A 5,932-nucleotide genomic window follows, 5' to 3' on the forward strand; every position below is an offset into this window, starting at 1 on the left:
TAAATACACGGCGATCAAACCATAACCTTCCGCATTTTCAATGCGAAGGTAATTATGACGAGAAGAAATAAACACACAAATAAATAAAAGACAACATGGGGAAAAAAAACGAGAGCGAGATAAAATGAGAAAAATAAATGACGTGTAAGTACTAAAACCACAATATAAAAACACTTACGCTACTGCATGAAAGCAGACGTAAAATAAGCAATAATAATAAAACACATTCAACTCTAAAACACATAAAAGCCAGACTGAAGAGGTATAGCGTGTAGTTTCAATATTTCAGCTACTCTCAGCCCATTTGAGGTAAAAGATGATTTTTGGCTCATTGATTAAGATTTGGGTGAAGCAAGCACTACACACACACACACACACACACACACACAGACACACACACACAGTCTTTGAAGTCGACCCTGGAGCAAACTAACGTCCAATCAGATACGAGCCGTTCTATTTCCTCCTTTTGCATCATGGAGCGATCACGCCTCTTTTTCAATGAAGCGAGCGGATCGGCTCCGAAGACCCATTAAGCACTTTGTCAGAACCCTTTAAGCACTTTGTCAGAACCATTAAACACTTTGTCAGAACCCATTAAACACACACCTGCTGTCCGGCCGCTCAGAGTTGTCGACTCGAGCGATCCGGTCGGCTCGTTTTAGCTGCGTCGACTTTTCAGATTTCACATTTTGTCTCTCCGACGCATTCCTCGTCTGATGAGCCCATTTTGGGATTTTGTCGACTTGCGTCTTTTCCTCGACGACCGCAAACGCTCCGCGGTCGCCGCCTTTCTGCAGTGAGCGAAAGAACATTTTAAAGATGAAATAGAAGTTCCCTGGAGCTAACGAGTCCTGGGATTGGTTGAAAAATGAGGGCGACTTCTGATTGGCTACAGATAGGTCATGTTGAAAAAAACCGCATTTGCGAATTGAGCCACGGCGGGGGAGTGTCAAAAACCCTGTACACACAAATGTGTAGCGATTCACAAACACATGGTAATTTATTTATGTCTGCGTGCATTTGGGAGTCTCATTTATTCATAAATCCTTCTGTGTGTATTGTTAAATCAAATTGTTTTTTTGTACTGTGCAACATTTGTGAATCTTTGGCTGTGTCTACTACCGCGCACTTAACGAAGTACACTGCAATGCAGTGCATTGCAGTGTACTGCGTCGCTGATGAAGTGCTGTCTCAAATGGAACACTTACGTTTACCACTTGGCGGAAGTGACGGACGCAAATCTGTTCACGGCACCCGCGAAATTAAGCCGGGAGTGACGTACGCAAATCTGCTTGCGATCCCGTAACCCTTAAAGTGACAAAATGAATGCACTTCTTGCCCTCTTGTTGTCCCTTGTTTACCTTTCTCCACCCCATGTGGAAACTGCGATACCTCCACAATCGCGGCAGGAGCCTCCGCCTTCTGGCTGAAGTCGAGATGGTATATGTAAATTTAATTGTGATTTTGCCTTACCTTCACAGCATAGCTTCATGTAGTAGTTGCAATTAAATTCTCCTCACTAGGTATGCTAAATTCTCAATTATCTTTGTCAGAAGTAGCCTTCTTCTTTGCAATCCACATACACACCATATGGAAATAAAACATGACAAATCTGTACATGTTTGTCCCTAGATTCCAATTAGTTTTAAGAATTATCCACTGAAATGATAGGCATCATCTGCTTGAATTCACAGTAATAGGCCTACTTTGACTGACTGTACTTTTATACACATCTCTGTTGTAGTTAAGTTTACCCTGATACAGGAATCAATTAGCAATTGAACACACAGGCATATTAATTATTGTTACAAACATGCATCAATTCTAATATAAATCAGAAAACGCAATAAAAGACTACAAAACCTCAATGACAACATTTTATTGATAAAATGACTTACATATTAATATAATCTTCCCTTCCCCTCCCCACACTCTACAGCAGCCACCCAGTCCCAGGCGGCGCTGCCGTATCAATGTTGCAATGCCACTGCTGGCGTTGCATTGTGATGGCCACAGTGACATGAGGGTGGACTTCAGGCTCACCGAGAGTCATTCAACGCCCTCATGGCTGTGCTGGGCACTGACTGACCACGGTTGGGGCCCCGAGATCTCCTGTCTAGTTTTTATTTTTTGGCTTGCCAGCGCCACCTCCTATCGGGTGGTGGCCAGGGCCTTCGACAGGCCCCGGGCTCAGTGCATGATGCCAGGGTCCTGAATAACAGCCCCATCTTCTATGAGCAGTCATACCCTCCACCAGGATACTGTATCCTTGGGGATGGTGGCTCCCCCTGCCTGTCCCAACCCATCTGCCTCATGACCCCCTTCAGGCAGCCTGTCCACCTCCAAGCTACAACTGCTGCCTGTCAAAGGCCAGGTGTGTTGTGGAGAGGTCCTTCGGGATACTGAAGACGCGATGGAGGTCCATCTTCTTAAAGGCCCTGGAGGTGGATGTGAGGTGCCAGAGGTCATTGGAGCCAGATGCAGATGTCGGGAGGGCAGCAGAGGACCAGCACCAGCACCTCCAGGAAACGTCTCTGGGGCAGGAAACAGAAATAGGATAGCCATTCAGTGCTCTGTCCCAGACCACGATTACATTTAAATTAATACATACACGACATTAAAAAAACAACACACAACGATGATTGAAAGCTACAATTATTTCTAGAAGGACAAGCTTAGATAGCTATCGTAACGGTATTAATTATCGGGCGGCGTGTGTGCAAACGTTCGCGGTGTCATGTTAACCCGTTATTAAACTGAGCATATCCATTGTTAATCCATTATTAAAATTGCTATTTCGATTGTTTAACAGAACAGCCGTTGTTTAACACTGTCCGATGACTGACATAGCTATCTGTCGTCGGATTTGCCGCTGGAGCAAGCGCCTGGAGCCGACCTGCCCCCGCTCGTCAAGCAGAAAGTGTCCGATAAAAGTGCACCTTCGTCGGACTGGCCGGGTGGTGGATTACCCAGCTAGCTTATCATAACTGCCATGCAGATCCAATGGCATCTAATGCTACCTAGGTATGCTCACTAATCTGAGAATGGCATGTTAGTAGTACATTGTAATACCAGTACAATGTGTAACTACCGCTGATACTTACATTTACGGTCTGGAGCTTCGTGGTCTACCGCTTGTGCTGTCCGCCATTGTTTTAGAAATAAAATGAAAAGCTGGCGAAAGGGCTCCTCCTCTTCCGCTACGTCGCCAAGATGGCGGCCGTGTAGAGCGAGTAGTGTCCATCGTTTTACATTTTTTGCCCGTTTGCAGTGCACCATCCGGGTACTTTCAGTGCACTGAATTCTGCTGGTTTTTTCAGTGGCGCACTTCGAACACTGAAAGTCAGTGCTCCAAGTGCTCAAGTGCGCGGTAGTAGACACAGCCTTTGTGTTTGCATTTGTAAGTCTCTCTGTGTGCATTTGCTATTATAGAGACTGATCTGACCCCTTACCCCACAGGTGTCAAACACAAGGCCCTCAGGCCGAATGCGGCCCACCACGTCATTTTATGTGGCCCCTGACGATTTGAAAGACATATGATCGCCTTTATATCCTGAGCATTTTATTTTGAAGGTTTCAAATAAAATAGATTTGTGTTATAAATTATAATATTAGAGAAATGTTCATGTGTACAATATTTCTACTCTCGAATAAACAATAATTAAAAGCAAAGAGAGTTATCTAACAGTATGTTCGGGAGTAGTTTATACACTGCTTCGGTTACACCGGCCCTTTAAGAGGCGGCCATGATGCTGATGTGGCCCACGGTGAAGATGGGTTTGACCTGGATGCGACCCTCTGGTGCTGTGCATCCGTATTTAAGTATCCACGACGGGGAAATGAGGATTCCTAAATCGGACCTGTGAACTAAACGACACATCCTCCCGTCTCCATTCACACAGTTCTGCTTCATCAAAGGCTCCATTCTCCGCTCTTTGAGGAAAGGCCCTGCGGCCAGAACTTTCGCTCAACTTTAAATTGAAGGCATACACTCCCCGAGGCTCTTTGACTCTGTGGACCTGAGGCATATTCACGGCACGGTGCTATTCATCAATCCAGATGGTTTTGTTGCAGCAGGTCGGAGGTATCGGCCAGAGAGTCGTCCGTCCATTGGGACTCGATGAGAAAATACTTTTGAAAAGCTCAACAAATCGTGAGCCAGTTGCTCAAAATGTATGAATTCATATAGATAGAATATCAAATTCTATAAAAGTGTGTCCGGCAAAGCGTTCTTTTGTTTAGTTTTCTTCTTCCAGATGAGAGCTTTAATCTGGTTGCTATGATACGTTATATCACGGTTGGAGAGCTGGACGCAGCCCGGCTCAAGGGGGAGGCCCCGCCCCTCCAACATTCTGATTGGACGGCTGCGTAAAGGTGACTCGGGCGGCCAGAAACAAAAACTCAAAAATGCACAGCGCCGAGTGCCTCGAAGAAAAAAAGAGAAAACATTTACATGACATGGTATTTTTAGAACAGGCTGCTGGCGTCTCGGCCAATCAAAATGCACGGCGGCTCGCCGCAGGTCGCTGCCCTTGTGTGTGTTTTCTTTTCTCCATACAAGCAACACACGGCCTTCACGTGGCTCTTGTTGTATTTTTTTCTATTACACAAAATGTTCCATTCTACAAACCGGGATCAAAATAATCTTGCAAGGCGTTAACAATAGTTTTGTTCCAGTTGCGAGGAGGCTGGTCTGAGTGACGCAACACCGGCGCTCACGCTGACATTCGATTAATTGGCGTGCCCGAGGAGGCGGGTGAAGGCCGCCGCCCTCTTGTTTTGCTGCCCTTTACCGGCTTAAAAACACCTCACGCTCGCCATAAAAAGAGCCCATGTGACATTTATTCCACGGCACTCCAACAGCCCGAAGTTCATTTAAACATGTCTCACTCTTTCCTTTCGCAGTTTTCATTAGTCGGCAATTCAAGGCCACGGGAATGTGCTCGTCGTCATTGATATATATATTTATATATATAAATATATGTATATATAAGTATATATATATGTATATATAAATATATATCATAAATATATATAGATATATATATTTATATATATATATATATATATATATATATATAAATATAAGCTTTGCCTGCTCTCTGAATCTATGGGTGGCGACTCGGAGACCACTCGACCACAATCCCCTCGTGTCCTTGAGGGCAACAGAATGTATCTTAATTCAATAATTTTTCAGATATCACTGCAAACATCCTCATAAGTTCACGAGTTTCTGCACATTGTTCATCCATATTGATGAATGTCTCCCGTTAGATGTAGTACAAAGTCCGGGGGTTGAACCTCCTAAACATACAGTAGTTATATATAGACTCCCGACTGTAAGTACAACGCACACATTGGAGGATACGCATGAAGACGAAAGGATGAAAGCCACGGAGGGAGATACAGTAGGATTATATTATGGGATGGTCAATTATGGGAAACGGCCTTGCATTTTTGACGCTCCTTTCTTTCTAAAGCATTCAAAGGGCTTAACAGTACATGCCATTATTTACCCAATTACACACACACACACACATTCATACGCATGGTGGACCCATCAGGACCCACCAGGACCCATCAGGACCCATCAGGACACGTCAGGACACACACCCTGTGATCGGAACACGACCCGCTCCGCCTCCGAGTTACTTTCCGAAGACGGCCACCGGAAGCCGGTGACGGTGTGTGTGTGATCCTCGGCTCTCCATGAAAGGGATTCTCCGTAAAGAGGTGATTACGCCCAGTACGGCTCCAGTGAGTCATCGAGCCAACACAACGATGTCAGGCCTGCACAAAGAAAAAGAACACACTAAAAAATATATTTTTTTAAATTTAAACTAACGCTGGTCAAACAAAGGAAATAAAGGAACAATATATAAAGATTTAATTAAAGCGATGCCCTGTGGACCTGTCTGTTTGGATACAG

The 5,932-nt window shown here is 44.7% G+C and overlaps 2 long non-coding RNA genes across 2 annotated transcripts; one reads left to right on the plus strand and one right to left on the minus strand.

Annotated features, from left to right (window-relative positions):
- Window positions 1–1,243: 1,243 nt before the first annotated feature.
- LOC130190601 (uncharacterized) lies at window positions 1,244–2,209 on the plus strand. The gene is made up of 2 exons (XR_008831001.1): window positions 1,244–1,443; window positions 1,943–2,209. It is a non-coding gene; the product is annotated as an uncharacterized LOC130190601 (long non-coding RNA).
- Window positions 1,868–3,376, minus strand: LOC130190599 (uncharacterized). The gene is made up of 2 exons (XR_008831000.1): window positions 3,108–3,376; window positions 1,868–2,537 (listed from the first exon to the last, which is right to left on the minus strand). It is a non-coding gene; the product is annotated as an uncharacterized LOC130190599 (long non-coding RNA).
- Between the last annotated feature and the right edge of the window lie 2,556 nt (window positions 3,377–5,932).

The sequence above is a fragment of the Pseudoliparis swirei genome, chromosome 24 (genome assembly GCF_029220125.1).
Source record: "Pseudoliparis swirei isolate HS2019 ecotype Mariana Trench chromosome 24, NWPU_hadal_v1, whole genome shotgun sequence".
NCBI classification, from domain to species: Eukaryota; Metazoa; Chordata; class Actinopteri; order Perciformes; family Liparidae; genus Pseudoliparis; species Pseudoliparis swirei.